Source organism: Euprymna scolopes, chromosome 6 (genome assembly GCF_053919585.1).
Source record: "Euprymna scolopes isolate OS-2025 chromosome 6, ASM5391958v1, whole genome shotgun sequence".
NCBI lineage: Eukaryota > Metazoa > Mollusca > Cephalopoda > Sepiida > Sepiolidae > Euprymna > Euprymna scolopes.
This window is the reverse complement of record NC_136487.1, coordinates 35,844,633-35,862,311: the sequence shown is the minus strand read 5'-3', so window position 1 is coordinate 35,862,311 and position 17,679 is coordinate 35,844,633.

Below are 17,679 nucleotides of genomic sequence, written 5' to 3'. Positions count from 1 at the left end.
ATAATATGGTTGTCTTCAAGTCCAACGTGAACAAGTTTCTGATGAGCCGTTCCACTTAAGTTAACAAATTTACCGAACTTCCATTACTATCGACTACTATATTGTCCTTTTGACTACTTTACACTCTTTAACCCTTATCCTTGAGTGGCCTATCGGCCTTGATAAGTGGTGACGCCTATGTAAAAAAAAGAAAAAAAAGCAAAACTAGATAAGTTTGAAAATGATATTAGGAAAAGGCTAGAATCGAAGCTAGTAGTCAAGTGTTAAAAGATAATAGAGATTGAAATCCTAGGAATGCAGAACGATTCGCACACATTGTTCTCGCAAATAACTAAATATTATTTATGTAGATAGAGCGATTATCCATTCTTTTAGAAATAAGTGAATATTAAATATGCCAGTCAAAAGAATGGACAATAACAAAGTTGAAAATGTTATGCAACAAATAGGTTAAATGATACAATTTAATTTACGGATTTCTTTTGTTTATAAGAGGTGTTAGAGACATGTGTAAAGGGCACGGGTAAATTGAAACGTGATAAAGTCTGTTGGTTGACCACACCTCTGAAGTCATAAAGAAAGGAGATTCTCAATATATTGAGACAGGGTTCGAAGTAAGTTAGTGACAAAGTCAGTTAGAGACGAGAGTCGGACAGCGACTTAGTAAAGCTGATACCCTTAGAGGCGAAGGGGAGGAAAGTAGACCATGTAGCCATACAAGCTTGAATTCCTGAGTTATCAATCGGCCGTCTGATGAATAAAGAATCACCATCTATATTTGGTAGCTGTTTGTCTTCGTGTCGTCATTACACCAACTGAAAAGGTAAAAGTGTTTTGTTTATCATCTTAAATGAACATTGTGTTATCCCCTTTAAGAAATAATGTGTCCCCACCATCATCAATGATGTATCTCCCCTCCTATATGTTAGCAAGAACTGTTGCATAAATGTCTCAGCTCCGTAATAATAATATGAAGTCCCCAAGAATCGTCACAGTCGTTGTCGTGATGTAAAGTGATATAAATAATCTTGTTCTGAGTCCCCATTATATGTTGTCTCAATATGTACCCACTACACAACAGCTTTATATGGAAGGGGACAGATCCTAGTGATTAGAGAAACAAAGTAAATAGGATTGAAAATCATATTTATTAAAGGAAAAGGCTGGAATCGAACTCAGTAATCAACAATTAAAAAGAATACATATTGCAATTTAGATACGATGATAGCAATGTAGAGCATTTACTATTGTGTTAGAAATAAGGATACAACTAATTGGGTCAGAGCAAGTAGAATCGGACAATGTAAATTAAACATTTTTCTTTGTATTGCCAAAAACGTGTTGGAGATATATGTAATATGTAAATCCACGTGAGGAGACATTCACATGTCTGAGCATGTTCTGACGTTACAAAGAAAGATAGATTACAACATATTCAGTTCAGTTAGAGTCAGTCAGGCAGGAGAGAGTCAGAAGAGTTTGGAGTTAATGTCAAGTCGGGAGAGTTGAGTTAGCTGAAGCCCCTTTCGGAAGTGAACCAGAAAGGGATACAATATAATGTCATTCTGCAAAGCATCAAATACTTGATCATCATCTCATGTTATAAGTAAGCCTTTGTCTTCGTCTGTTATCCACCGAAAGGTAATGTGTTTTGTCTATCGTCTGTGTAAATGAACATTATATGAAACACCCTTCCAAAATGTTAACTGTCTGTGCCTATCATCAATAATGAGTTCCTTTGTTCGTGTTACTGTCCACTGCGTCATCTCTTCACATTCATATCTCTCCTATTAATAATATGAAATCTCCAAGAATTGCGTCATCGTCGTCGCCGTGTACACTGTTAAATAAATGTTGCATCCATCGTTATATTTTCGTTATATGTACCCCACTACACAACAATAACATTCAAGATGCAAACAATTTTCATCATGATCCAAATAAAACAAATTAACTTCTTTATATTAAGAAACACAAAAACTGATTGTTTGTTCTCAGAATGCATAGATTTAATAATTGTCTATGGCCATTGGATTTTCGACTTCCAAAATCGAACAATTAAAAAAAAAATCAACAAGGTACTTTCGTCATGGCGGAGTTTCTGTAAAGAAACACAATACAATTTTACTGACAATGTTGATAAAGTGTGGCATGTTGTCTCTCTCTCTCTCTCTCTCTCTCTCTCTCTCTCTCTCACTCTCTGTTGCACACGTCATAATGGAATATACTAAGAAATATGATGATCGGAAGGAGATTCAAATATCAGCCAACAACTTCCAGTATACACCTGAGGAATCAGCACAAAAATCAGCAAATATCACCATAAAAGCAGCACACGTCACATATAAGCTGGGTTGACTAATCCAAACATTGTGTTCAGATTGCATGATTTTGGAAATTCCCTGAAGCAGACGATATTTTCTGTTTTCTTTTCAGCTTATGCACAAATATATATGGTTGTATTCCCAAAGATATCAAAAGAGATTTGTTTGTTTTATCAACTATGTTTTTGTTTTTAAAAAATTATTGTTTTAGCGATTAGACTTATGTTTACTCTTTTTGACGGGACCATTTATATAGCAACTGGCGAAAAATATTAGCGATCTTGTTTGACATCTAAGCAAATTTTGTATATTTAGTTTCAAAACAAAACTGTAAAGTCACTTGAAAGTCTTCAAAGTAATCTATCATCAAATGTTTTAATAGGGATCTTTATCATGGACCCCAAAAAATCAACAGAGATTAAACCACTCCTGTAATGACCCAATTCTTTTTATTTTTGCAGAGGAAGTTTAATTCTGTGCAGTTATAGGAGGTCCACCCTCCCAGGCTTTGCTTTCTCTCTTTGAGAAGGGGGCTAGTTTATTGCTAATCGCCTGAGGCGACTTCACCGGGTAATGCTGACGGGGCTGTCCAGGCACTTTTTGCAGGTCAGATTGTCTCCTCCTCTGGGGTGCTTACTTCTCAATCCCACGTTCCAACCCTGATGTTCAAGCTCTTGCAGTGGGAGAGAATTAAACAACCATGAAATGTTTTACTTTCTTGCATGAAATCAATAAAATAATTTTTATTACTTTTGGAGGAGATAATTTCATAATTTGTTCTGTCAAAAAACTTTTGGTGTTTGAGGAAATTTTGGATAAAATTGTTGAAATGAAAACAAAGTGGAATTATCAAATTTAAAGCCTTACTGACACTGATCTTTAATTATAAGTTTTAATGACTTGCAGCCAGGTTTTTAGGATCATTTGTTATAGTTTAAATTACATTTAGTTCTTTAGCTATACTAAATATTACAATTATCCCTGTTGGCCGGAAGTAGCTGTTCCGCCATATTAACTTGATTATAGCCAGATCAGATGTATTAGTTTTAAGTTGATAAAACCTTTATCAAAGGCGTTCCTGTTTTCTCTTACTTCATTCTTCTTTACACATCACTACATTATTATCATGAAATTAATAAAATAATTATTATTACTTTTTTCAGGATCAGTGAAAAATCTCACCTATTTTTTGTGTTTGAGAAAATATTGGATAAAATGGAATGTTGATCTTCAGTAAAAGAAAATTGTATTCATCAAATTATAAGTCATCAAACTGATCTATAATTTAAAACTTTGATGGCTTGCAGCAACGTTTTAATGATTACTAGCATGAAATAAATAGAAGAAACTTAAAAATTACAACACCATAGAAGAATATTGCTACAGAATTTAATGCATAAATGATAATTAATCAATCATCTATATATTAATACCGCAGTAATTTTAACGTAGGTACGTAGGTGTGCCACGGTTTCTAGATTATGAATTATTCAATCAGGATATCCTATTTATTATAAACGAGGACAGAAGGTGACAACATGCTACGAACATTAAATTAGTATATAGATAAGCTAATTTAATGTTCGTAATACGTTATCACCTTCTAGCCTCCTTTTTAATAAATAAGGTCTCCCGATCACCGAAGACGCAATGTAAAAAAATAAAGTTGGTTTGTTGGTTGTTTTTGTATTACGGAATATCAACCCTTTTCCGGTTATTTAATGCCGAATCCGAAGATTTTGAAGAAAAATTTTTTTGATAGAATATATTTGTTGTTTTCACGTCGGTTTCTATTTAACCCATAGTTGGAACCCTAACAGGTACTACCACTCCGGGTCAGAGTGGACCTGGGAGCAATGGTAATTAAAGGGTGGCTCCACACTCCCCAAAGGCCACAAGCTGGGGCCTCACCACTGGATATAGTTTAATGTCATATCCAGGACCCCCATTGAGGGACTTTTACCCCCTGCAGGGGGGCAGTCGGCGTATTCTAATGCCCCACCGACAGGGCAAAAAAAAAAATAAAAAAATAAAGTAAAATAAAAAATATGATGTCACTTTTGGGCTGTACATGAAACTAAAATATACTTTCTTGGTCTTCTGACTAGGATCCAAGGGTAGTATCTGTTCTGTCTAAAGATGGTGTAATGATATCGTGAGGTTTCCGTTCGTGTATGACATCAATACAATGGAAATATGCCACTGATTCTTATAAGGATATTGGAGATAAACCGTAATAACTAGATATTTTCTGACACTACATTAACCAGATTACTTAGATAAATACTTTTACAGTTTTAACAAAAGGACTACAATAATATTGCAGGGTCTCTATTCACGCTGGATGTCCACAGAATACCTAGCAGTAATATATTACATATGAAAGATGATGCTGTGGAATTTCCATAGGTTCTGCTAATTTACTAATAATTATCCTTCGCAATTATCTGCTAGCAATTCAAACATTGAATTAAAAGTGTGTTTTTACTATAACATAGACTTTAATAGCTGATTATAATGTCATTTGTAAAACTAGCAATATAATTTAAAACCAACGTTGCATTAAAGTATCAACGAGCTTCCTTTTATCAGGTTTGTTTTTCCAACAGAGCCCCCCACCTTTTCCTAGATGTATTGCTTTAACCTCAACTAAGGAACCCCATCTCCCCCTTGTATAGTATCCTTCCATAATATCAGAGGGACGCTAACAGGTGCTACACCTTGCTCAAGAATGACCTGGAACTGTGCCAGGCAGAGGTGTTCATCTCCCTGAGTTATTATACACATCTGCTTATCTGAATACATACAGCACCTAGTATTCTTAAATGGTCACCCATCTGATACTGATCATGCTTAATAGCACTTAATTTTGGTGATTTAATGAGAACCGGTGCATCCATGTGATTATGGCATCTAATCTATAATATAAATCTCACCTGTCTGTTTAAATGTATGTATGTATGTATGTATGTATGTATGTATGCCTAAAACTTTCGATACAGGCGACGGATTTTCATGAGGTTGGTATCCTTTTGAAGCTCGACCCTTCGGACAACAAATATCGAAAAATTTGGCTGAAAACGTTGATTCTTTCACCCTCAACTGGCCACTTTTCTACATAGAGGGGTTGCTTTTTTGCCGATATTTTCGAAGGTCATCTCCTCTTTTCGATTGACTAGCCTTAATTTAAACCTACATCATTCCGGTTTGGCGATGGGCGCAACAGCAAAGACGTTACTTTTTTTTCACATTCTTTTCCTTCTTCGCAGTATGGGTTCGAACATGCCTGCCTTCTACCACTTTTTTTTTTGCTCAACACAAAACGCCAAACACACGGATATCGCTGGGCACCCAGACTAGTTATTATTAAAATAGATAAAATATGAATGAATTGAATCTGCAAGTATTTTAAATAAGAATTTGTATTAATATCAGATGATTTTTTTAATTAATTTTCACATAGATTTTTTACTGTTATTTGATCAATAAGAAATCATAATTGAATTCTATTCATACTAATAGTAATTACCTTACAAAGAGAGATCACTAGGAATTTTTATCCCAAAAATATTTTTACGTTTGTAAGTTAGTAACAATGACAATTTTGACTATCGGTTATAAATCATATCTACATATCTACGCGATTGCCAGTTTTATTGACCTGAATGGTTTTAATTTTTCTTTTCCTTCTTTTTTCTTTGTAGCATTTTTCATTTATTTTATTTCTTTTTCTTGATTCTTTCCCTCTTTTATCCTTATCTATTTTTCTGTGTTGTTGTTCATTTCCCCATCTCTTTGCTACACGTCGCTCTTTACCCTCTTTCATCATTTTTCTCTCTTTATATAGTTTATACATTTTTTCTTTTGTTCCTTTCCTCTTCATTCTTCTCGTATGCCCTCTCTATCTGTCTCTCTGTCTGTCTGTCTCTCTGTCTGTCTGTCTGTCTCTCTCTCTCTCTCACACACACACACACACTCATGTACAAACACCCCCACCCTCTCTCTGTGTCTAATGGTCTTGGATATAATCTTAAACTATATCCAATGGTGAGGCCCCAACTTGCGGGCTCTGGGGAGTGTGGAGTCACCTCTTACTTGCCATTGCTCCCAGGTCCACTCTGATCCGGAGTGGTAGTACCTGTATGGGTTAAATAGAAACTGACTTGAAAAAAAGAAAAAAAAAAAAAACAAATATATTTTATTAAAACTTTCTTCCAAATCACTGGATTCGGTATTGAATGACCTGAAAAGTGTTGATATGCCGTAAAACAAAAACAACCAACCAACTAACCTCTCTCTAAAATCTAACAGGTTCTCAACCAAGATCTTCCGTCAAAATCTCTTGCTTTTAGATTAGAATCAAATAAGCAACAGCAATAATAAGCTTCCACTTTCTCATGCCACCCTTCAAAACGGTTTATAGTTCGTTGTCCCCACGTGTCTTGCTTATTACACACCCTACTCTGCAAGTGCGCTTTTCTTTTCTTGTTTTCTTTTTTTTTATCTCATTTGTGTGCGCGTTTTTTAAGCCAAAATAGAGTTTGCCGATTGCTGTTAACTCTGACATCCACGTCTGATATAATTCAGTTGTGAAAAGGCCTTTTAAGATTTTAAGATAGAATACAAATTGATAAGAGAAGGGATGGGGGGAAGATTGGGAGAGGAGAGTGTACATGGTTGATGAGATAGGATTTGAGGCGGGGGGGGATTTACAGAAAATAGAATAAAAGAGAGAGAGAGAGAGAGAGAGAGAGAGAGAGAGAGAGAGAGAGAGAGAGAGAGGGGGGGGCATGACTCCTGGGAGGTTGAGAGGAAGAAACAGTTTGTGTTTTTAAGTAGCGAAAATAACATAGACTTTAATTTACCTTAATTCCGTAAAAGAAATTTTTATGATGTAAATATGATACGTTTTATAAAGAATCTATTAAGATATGCGGAGGTGGGTTAGCGAAATGAAAAATTATGGAAAGGGGAAAGAGAGAATATAAAACAAAAAGAAGAGACCATTTGTTTTTCTTCTAGCTAAGAAGAAATAAAAAGGACAGTTGATTATATATTTGTCTCTTACTCGCTTCTCTCTCTCTCTCTCTCCCCTCTCTCTCTCTCTCTCTCTCTCTCTCTCTCTCTCTCTCTCTCTCTCTCTCTCTCTCTATATATATATATATATATATATATATATATATATATACTTAATTTACTCACATAAAATTAATATACGAAAGTATAGATTTATGCTTTAAGCTTTAAGTATTTACTTCAAAAGTGCTCAATACGTAGGTAGAGCTAGTTAGTAAGTTATAAAATGTATATGGCGATTAAGCTGCACTGAATATTCCGCGTTTCTATATATATATATATATATATATATATATATATATATATATATATATATATATATATATATATATATATATAATAGGACAACAAGAGTATGAAATGAAGACACAAAACTATATATTGGTAGATATAGAATGGGTCATTTATTGAATAATGGAATACAGGCAAAATTTGGGGGATAGAAGGGACTCTTTAGCCAGGGCATTTCGAAGCCCAATGCTTCTCATCAGTGTTTATCTTTAATTTTGTCTTTATGTTTATCTTCAATTTTACTTCTATTTTATTTTCATCTTTATTATTACTACTATTATTATAATTTTCATTAATATTATCTTTTGTACTAATTTAATTACCCTACTATTTGGTATATTTTTACCACTCTCATAAGTAGTAATGGTTTCCTTACTCCTTCACTTTGACATCAATATGTATGCTTAACCTTTTGTATCAAGTTAAACGCACTCATAGTCATTGCCACCCTAATCTCCGACCGCCCTCTTATAATCATACCCCCTATATCATAACAGAAGAAACTTATAAATATATTGCCGCATATTACCTTTCAGTTTTACAACCTTGCATACCCCCCCCCCCAATTATAAGCGAATTTATAGCCACCATTTACGGCTTAGGTGGCACCAATCAATATTACCCACTCCATAGAAAATAGACACCCCACAAACCGTTAAAATAAATTAACACGCAGCAACAATACAGCCCCTATTTAACCATAATACATATACCCCTTAAGCTCAATACTATGTTAAAGACCATATACACTCTTATATATCATACTATATATAACAAACTTCTCCTTATTTGTTTAGAATTCAACAAAGCTTCCCCCAACATTCTATAATTCCCCTTAATCTTTTTCGTCCCTAATGAACCTTACACTAGACGCCGCATTTTCCCCATGCTACCTAGCACCTTCTCTACTCTTCTGATGAGAAGCATTAGGTTTCGAAATGCCCTGGCATAAAGAGTTCCTTCTATCCCCCAAATTTTGTCTGTATTTCATTATTCAAGAAATAATCCATTCTATATCTACCAATATATAGTTTTGTGTCTTCATTTCATACTCTTGTTGTTCTATTGTATAAGCTCCAATAATAATTGTTGAGCTTGGCATTATCCGGATAAGTCTCTTTTTGTGGAATTGATCTTTCTCTTTTCCTTTTACATTAAGCTATATATATATATATATATATATATATATATATATATATATATATATATATATTGGTGTTGGGATAATTAATTAATCAGAATTGGAATCGGGAATCGTAAAAATCGGAACATTTGGGGGTATCAGAATCGGTACCGGAATCGGAAATATTGGTGCCTATTTTCCAATCCCAAATCGATTCTTTTAATTGTCTTTTTTTTTTATTTGATTTTGTTTCAAGTAAAATCTTCCATTACTGGTAATATTGATAAATTATTAAATATTCATTGATTATAAAATACAAGTAAAGCGAAAATCGATAGATCATCCTCCACAAGCGTATTTTGACGTTTAGGAAAATACCTGCATATTTAACATGTGTTTTTACAAAAATCGGGGGAAATAACAATCTTATAGTTAAATAATTTGAGATTTATAAAGAATCGGAATCAGAATCGGTAATTGCATAGGAATTGGGAATTTAGCACAGAATCGGTAATTGTATCGGAATCGGGAAAAATATTGGAATCGTTCCATCACTAATATATATGGAGTTCATATTGTTCATTAAATAGTGTTTTCTGAACATCTGAAGAGAGGCCGTTCTTGTGAATATTTTCGAACAATATAAGGTTTGAAATTGTCCAACGGTCATGAAACGATTGTAACGTACAATGAAAATAAACAACATGGATATCAATCCGATCTTTGTTGTCTTGATGTTGTGAAAACAATATATGAATGTTCAATAACAGAAACTGGTAATTTTGAAGCTTACAAATTAAGTCACTTTACACTGACTTAAACTTTAATGGTATATGAACAATTACCGAATTCTCACTTATCTGAACATAATAAAAATCAGAATATTATAAATAAGATATGTATACATATATGTGACGTTGTCTCTGTGTGTATGAGCGGAACGATCTCTACTAAACTACTTTGTCAATTTATTATCTACAGACGTAAAACTTGATATATAGGAGACTCGAAACTATGGAACAAATTCTATTTGGTTTTTAGCTGGTACAAATAGCTGCTTTAGGACCAGAGCATATCTCCCTTGTATTTTTTTTTCTTATATTTTGTGTGTATATATATATACATATATACATATATATATATATGTGTATATATATATATATATATATACATATATATATATATATATATATATATATATATATATACATACTGTGTATTAAATTATTAACGAGTTTACATTTTTTTAAATATTTAAGGAACCAGTGAATAAAAATCCAGGAAACTTTGAGAAAGTGTTTACAATACTATTCAGCTACTCCAATAAGAAAATAAAAGTATTTAACGCAGTATTAGCGAAACTATGGCAGAAGATAGGAATAGCTGTTGATTTCAGTTTGTCAAGTTATTAACGACGTTCAGAAAAAACACAATATACCCATAACTTGTTTATTGAAATAATTTTCAAACATTAAATGAACTAATTAAAAATGCTTAGAACACAATAACTACATAGCAATTTTTACGTTGGCATAATTAGTAGGGGATATGTGATTCTTTTTTATGAATGACTTTTAAAAGACTTTGGTTCACAGAATTAGTCAAATTTGTGATTTAGTCAACAGTTATTCCTCGATATATCTCTTGGAAAGCATCCCACAACTCATCTTTGCTCTTAAATTGGCGTCCACTTGCATAGAGGCGTCACGTCATGATATGCCAAAGGTTCTCAATTTGGTTAAAATCTGGTGAATTCGCAGGCCACTCCATCTTCCGTAGGCCAGACAACCCCAGTTGTTGCAAATACTCTTTGCTTTTGTTTGCTGCATGCAAAAGAAGCATTATCCTGCATAAAAATAATAGTTCTTCTGAATATCAACCTTTGCTTCTTCAGCCATGGTTCAAAGTGCTCCTGCAGAAAAGCTATGTAAGCATTTGACGTCATTTTTACACCTTCTGGGACTCTCCATGAGCCAAATTCTAATCGAAAAAGAAAACCTGGACTCGATTCTCGGCGACACTCTCCACTCTCACCAGGTTCCGTCCGGTTCTCGAGAACTCAACGCCTCGACTCTCTCAAAATCTTAACTCCCGGCTTTATATTATCTCATTTATGCAAATTATTGTGCAATCGAACCTGCTGATTCGTCGCCTTCTCGTCGCCCATCACTCAGGTTTCGAGTTCGCACCTGCAGCCCACCTCTGTGACTGCAGTCACACTCAATTTTCACTACTCTTACGTTTGATAATCCCAGCCCAAATCATTATCCCACCACCACCTTGTTGGCACCTTAAACACTGATGGCGATGTTGTCCATCTAGGACCCATCCCTTGCTCCAGCCATCTGGGCAATCAAGAGTGACACGCACTTCATCTGTGAACAAAACTTTGGAAAAATCCGTTTTCATGTTGTCCTCTGCCCATTTTAATCGGTTTTGTATGTGATGCTGCTTTAATGGAGGCTTTGTCACAGGCTTAACAGACTCTGCCACTTCTTTCAGAAGGGGGCATCGAGTACTTTTTGAGACATGCCTCAATCCGGCTTTTTCAAAGACTTCTCGACTTGTCTGCCCAGGGTTCTTAACAACTTCACGTTTAATTTGGAGTAGAGAACGGTGTGAAACAACTCTAGATTTACCATTATCAGCTCTTTTACATACCTTTTTATGGTCCTTGACAAAGTTCTTCACAGTTTGATTATACCTTCCTATCATTTTCGATATTTCGGGGGTAGTTTTAACTTTTGCTAGCTGTTCTGTAAGAGTACTCTTTTCAGAACTACTCAAACCATCTTTACGACCCATTTTATTGACGAAACAAACTGCCTTGTTAATAATTTGACACACCTCAAATACCGTGGATTCAGCAATTACGATGGCAAGTTGTATACATGGCACGGAACAGTACACAAGTTTTACAGTATGCGTGCTGCATAAGGACTGCAAATATACAGGAAAATCTTTGGCACAATTTCTTCCAACAATAGACATGAACCCCGGCGATAAAGCATGTATCCTGTCCACCCTAGATTACCTATGCTGTCTATCGTCAAAACACAATATGCCGACTATCATAACTTTAGATCAACTGCTATTTTGGAAGGCATCTGAAATCATGAACGCTGTTACAGATGATAGTCCAATTAGGGATGTGATACTGTTGCTTGGCACTTTCCATACCTTCATGAATGTGTTGGGTGTCATTGGGGCGTTGATGGATGGCACTGGACTCAAGAGGATTATGGAGATAGCATACAGTAACAATGCTGTCATACACAAGATGAGCAGAAAGGCAGTGCAATGAGCATTTCGTGGCCACCTGTTGGTGGATCAGTGTCTCACACGTCAGATTGTTGCCAAGATCATGGAAGATCATCCTGGTTTTCAGGACCAAGTGGAGGAACTTGAGCGATTGTACATTTTGATAGGGACTGGTGAGTGTGATTTAGATTCATTAATGGAATCAGATTGCATAAACATAGTTCACAACACTTTAACTGAGAAAAAGGATGAACTGTCAAGGGCCTCCAAAACCAGCAAGCTATGGATTAATTATCAGCACATGCGAAGTATAGTTAGGACATTTGTTTCAGCTGATAGAATGGGATCTTGGGAGATGCATCTAAATGCTGCCTCAGCTTACCTGCCAATATTCGCACTGGCCATCTGAATTATTTGAAGTCAGCACGTCTGTATTTTCAGAAGATGTATGCACTAAAAGATGACAATCCTGTGGTGCATCAGAAGTTCCAATGTGGGTTTCATGCAATCTGACGCAGCAGCCAATACTGGACTGGTATTGGTTCAGATCTTGTGATCAAATAGACATTAATGCACTCACTCAAAAGCCAAGGTGGGTTGACGCAAGAAAGGGGAATGCGGGAGCACTAGACAAATATTTGGGCTATGTCATCTACTGTGTCATCTCTTTACAACCTTGCCATACAAAACCTTACTACAAGAACTTACATAACAAATGAAAAACTTAAGGAGTTGTCTGCCTCTCTGTTGAAAAGAGAGGAGATAGACCTCTGAAAGGTTGCAGAAAAACTAAACAGTGTTACACCGTTTTCGACTGATGAATCATTACGAAATATCATCACAGGAACCTATGCCAACGAAGACGTCAATGTGCTTAACCTCTTCAAAATCGGAAAAGACATTGTTTAAAAAACTGGACGAGTAATCGGTGTTTTCCTACTCTCAAAAACGAAGTTTGAATGTAAAGACTCTAGCATCCAGCAAGAACGTGAAAGTGTCTGCAGATCGTAGCATTGACCCAGCGCTCCTGTTTCAGAGGTTTCTCGTAGTTTCTCAGACAGGAAATCTACAACTAGATGATGTCATGTCTTATGAACTGTGTTTATACCCGATGTATTTGTTTGAGGGAAAAGGCCTCTTGCTTCAGGCAGACAAATCGCAACTTGCCGAAGCAATCAGAAACTATGTCAAAACAAAATCAGACAGTGGTGTGCAGCAAACTGTTTCAACACAACGTACTAGATGGAGGATCTCTTCTTTATCGTCTGAAATGGAAAGAGGGTAGAACCTAGAGTTCCATTGCAAGCGATTATGCCTCATTCACTATCGAAAACTATGGAAGAGCAACTGTGGTGTTTGATGGCTATGATATTGGACCAAGTATAAAGGACTGTGCACATCAGAGGTGAAGTCGAAAGTTGAATGTAAAGAAGGTAAACATTACTGAGGCGACAATATTTTCTGGGAAAATGGAGGATTTCTTGTCAATTCGGGCAAACAAGCAGGCACTTATCCAACGAAGCAGAAAGGATGTGATGTTATTCAAGCAAAAGCAGATGCTGACGTTGAAATTGCAAAGGCAGCCATCAGTTTGTCCGTTTTCAGAGCAACAAGCCTTATTGGAGAAGACACAGATCTTCTTGTTCTCTTCCGGTTTCATACAGATGTTTCCAAATGTACTGCACTCTATTTCAGCTCTGACAAAGGGACATCCTACGTCTATAACATTAAGGTTCTCAAACAGGTGCTTGGTGAAGAAGTTTACAAAGACCTATTGTTCCTGCATGCTTTACAGGATGTACGGGATTGGAAAGAAGTCATCAAAAGAGAAAAAAAAACAATGATAGACTGTTCAACCAAAGCAAACACAGAATGTTGTGGAAACCAATGGTTCTAAGGCAATGATATCACTGTTCAATAAAGATCAGAAGGACTCGCTAGCATAGGTTAGATACAATATGCTCCGCAAAAAAGTTGCAAGGGCAAAGATCTTCATCACACCAGAACGACTCCCTCCAACTGCCTCTGCCTGTAGATTTCATTCTCTGCAGACATACTACCAGATTACGGAGTGGATAGGGTATAGTGATAAAATGACACCATCTGAATGGTGATAGAAAGGTAGAAGGAGACAAACTTGTTCCTGTGATGACAGACAAAAGTGCTGCTCCAGACGAACTGATTCAGATGATTCATTGCAATTGTTTGGAAGGATGCATTACCCTAAGGTGCACTTGCAGAAAACATAAACTAGAATGTACAAGTGCATGCGGACATTGCCAAGATGGCAACTATCACAATATGAAAAGTGCTCCAGTCATAGATTATGAGGATGAGGAGGAAGAAGTGTGAAAAACTTTGAAGAAATACTGACTCATGTGAATGGGGGTGGGGGTAGGCGTAACCGTAGAGATGGTATAAAGGGGGAAAGATAGAGCCTGAAAACATGGGTTAAAATGCAAGATTTATTGGTTCATCATGAAAATTGGCAAAGTTAGTGCTTTAAAACGTAATGGAAAATGATTCGTAAGTCATAATATTGAACCTCAAAATTTACAACTTTGCCATGCTCGAATCTTGTCCAACTTTTAAGTATGATATATAGTAGACCCAACCTGACATAAAACCGCAAAAAAATAAAATATTGCAATTTTTTTTATATCATTTCATATTTTGACTAGACAATATTTAGTCATTGTAAGTTAGCATACCTATCTTAGCAGCAGCCAAACAGCGTAATGGTTAGAAGCGCTAACAGTCACCGAGGCAGTTGAATTTCAATCCTGTCTTGAGGTAGTTGCTAGTTTAGCCACACTGAAGAGCTGTGATACAGAGAAACAGTCTGTCTGTGGATAACTATATATATATATATATATATATATATATATATATATATATATATATATATGAACTTTTAAGTAAAATGAGAAACGTTGTTGCACTGAGAAAGCATCGGAATGAAGTTTTTCGCATTTTATTTTTTGAGTTCCTTTAACAATTCGAGCAGTTTTTATTTTTTAAAAATGCATACAACCATACAAATTGATGAGAAATATATATATATATATATATATATATATATATATATATATATAGAGAGAGAGAGAGAGAGAGAGAGAGAGAGTGAGAGGGGGTATATGTTGGTAAAGGAAACATATTTGTTAGGAAAAAAGAAAATGTTGGAGAAAAGAAAAGGGAAATTTTTGGAGAAAGAAACCTACTGGGAATGGTAAGAGGCAAAATGTTTAGAACTAAAAAAGCCGAAAATATGAGCGTAATACATCTGATTTCTAAACAATAAAGCAAATCATATCTATTTTGACAATGAAATAAAAAATATATCTATATCTCTTACTTTAAGTCTTTGGGATATCCGCCATTTCCCAGGATCTATTAAAGCTATCTTAGCAAAGCCGGCTCCTCAATGGGGAGCAAAATGCTCCCTTAAGTCAATTACGTTACATTCACTCCCTTAGACTGCATTGTTTCGATAGAACCAATGGAGTCTAATTTCTCTACATACCGCTCTGTCCCTTTCACAGTTTGACGTCAGATTTTTTTTCACATACCCCTCTCTCCATCATCAAATTACCTGTCAAGAAAAAAGATAGTATAACATATACACAATCCAATAGTAACCCTTCAATCGGGGTTCTCCACTTTTCCATTCAAAAGTTAATAAGAAAGTCAGTTCATTCGTTTCAGAAAATCAAAAGTTCATAAGTTCATAAGGGATAATAAAATGCAGTTCATAGTTCACATGTTCATCAGATAATTGTCTTCTTTTTTTCACATGCAAGTTTTTGTGTATATCTTTTTTTTCACAATTTACCTTAATAATTCACGATAAAATCACCATTTATAAATGTCACTCAATAAAATGCAAAAAGATCATTTAATCAATTGTCATTCTCATTTTTTTTAGTCACAAGAGTTGTTTCCTCTGTCAACAAAATTTGTTTTTTTTTTTCAACAAAAGAAAAGTTACTCGAATATTTTCAAGGTTTTTTTATAAAAGTTATTCCCCTTTTACCATTTTTTTTCAGAAATTCAGTCGTAATTAAAATTTTTGTTTCTCACAGAGTTTCAGTCACGATTCACAAGATTTTTTTCACTTCATTAATAATAATACAATCTTGCAAATAAAGGGTATGCAGCCCTAATCAGGGTCAAGGACCCGCTTTTTATTAAGCTAGGGGAATCTTTCTCACCTTAATCTGTCATATTTGATAATATGCACGTAACCTTATGCCCTTTTTTCAGGCTTCACATCCCCTGTCCAGTTCTACCATAGTTAAATGTGCTCACCTTGATTATCCCAGCGGCCGTGTTACCACATACCTTGGACAATTCCATCTTCTGTTGCGTGGATACCAACCAGGTGCCTTCAGCTACTTTTATAGCCAGTGGCAAAAGACATTCACTTGCCACCTCAACCTTGCAGACGCGATTTATCACTCTCTCATCCCCCTGAAATAATCCCAGCACACACAACTCATGATCTCCAATGACATACAACAGGCTCTGTTACCGGCAAATTCCAAGACCATTATTTCGGCATCTTCCTCCCTCTCGCTGATTCAATAGCATGAATCTATCTATTACCATATTAAATGCTACACATTCTGACTCCACTCTGTAACTGGCTACCAACCCTGACTTGGGTGTGTCCAGTGGATAGGGAATGGGTGGAGTAATAACTTGATAAACCTTGTATTTGGTTCCTCGATCCCAGAGGGGTACAGATACAAACACTAATGTTTTATCCCCCAAGAGTTTAATATTCGGGTATATTGTTCTACTCCCCCAAATATCTCTTGTATCCATTAACGCAGCCATGACTTACAGCCATCAATCTCCCGACCGTCCTCCAGGCGGAGCGCTCATCAATGCTATTTTTTTCTAACCACAAGCAGAGTGAACGTGGTGCTCAGGGCCATCGAGGGTCAACAATTTGCGATTCTGCAGTCCCCAGGTCCATATAACGTTACACAGCTCCCTCCTTCTGCCAGCTACCACTCGTCGCTCTGCTATCAGACCATCTCTTCTGGTCTCCACAGATACACCAGCTTGATCACGCCCATTCCCGGAACAAAGCGAGGAAAATACATAAAAACACAACTTTCAACAGTTTAATTCTCAACAACAATGATTAATATCCTTACATAAAAACACAGATCACCCAAGCTAAAATGCTTCGTCACAGTTCACGAACTGATTAAATTAGTATTCATTTTTTTTTCAACTAAATTCAATTAATGAAGTTCTTCCTTCACAATTTACATGTAACTAAAGTCAAAAATCATTATCATCAAAGCTAACTAGCTCACGACAGAACTCAACAAATAAAATAGGTGAACAAATCTCTCTACCCTCATATTAACTATTCTCGGGGTAGGGTACTCCATTTTTCTTCTTGCCTCGCATCGGGTGGGTCATGGGGCCACCTATCATCCCATTTCCGATTTTTCGTTCCCCAAGTGGCAGGCCTTCTCTCACAGTTCTCATTTAACCTTGGCCACAGGTCACTGAAGGTTACTCTAACCTTTCGTCATTGACCTCTCATGACATCATTGAGAATCAAACCAGTCTTCCGACCCTCCA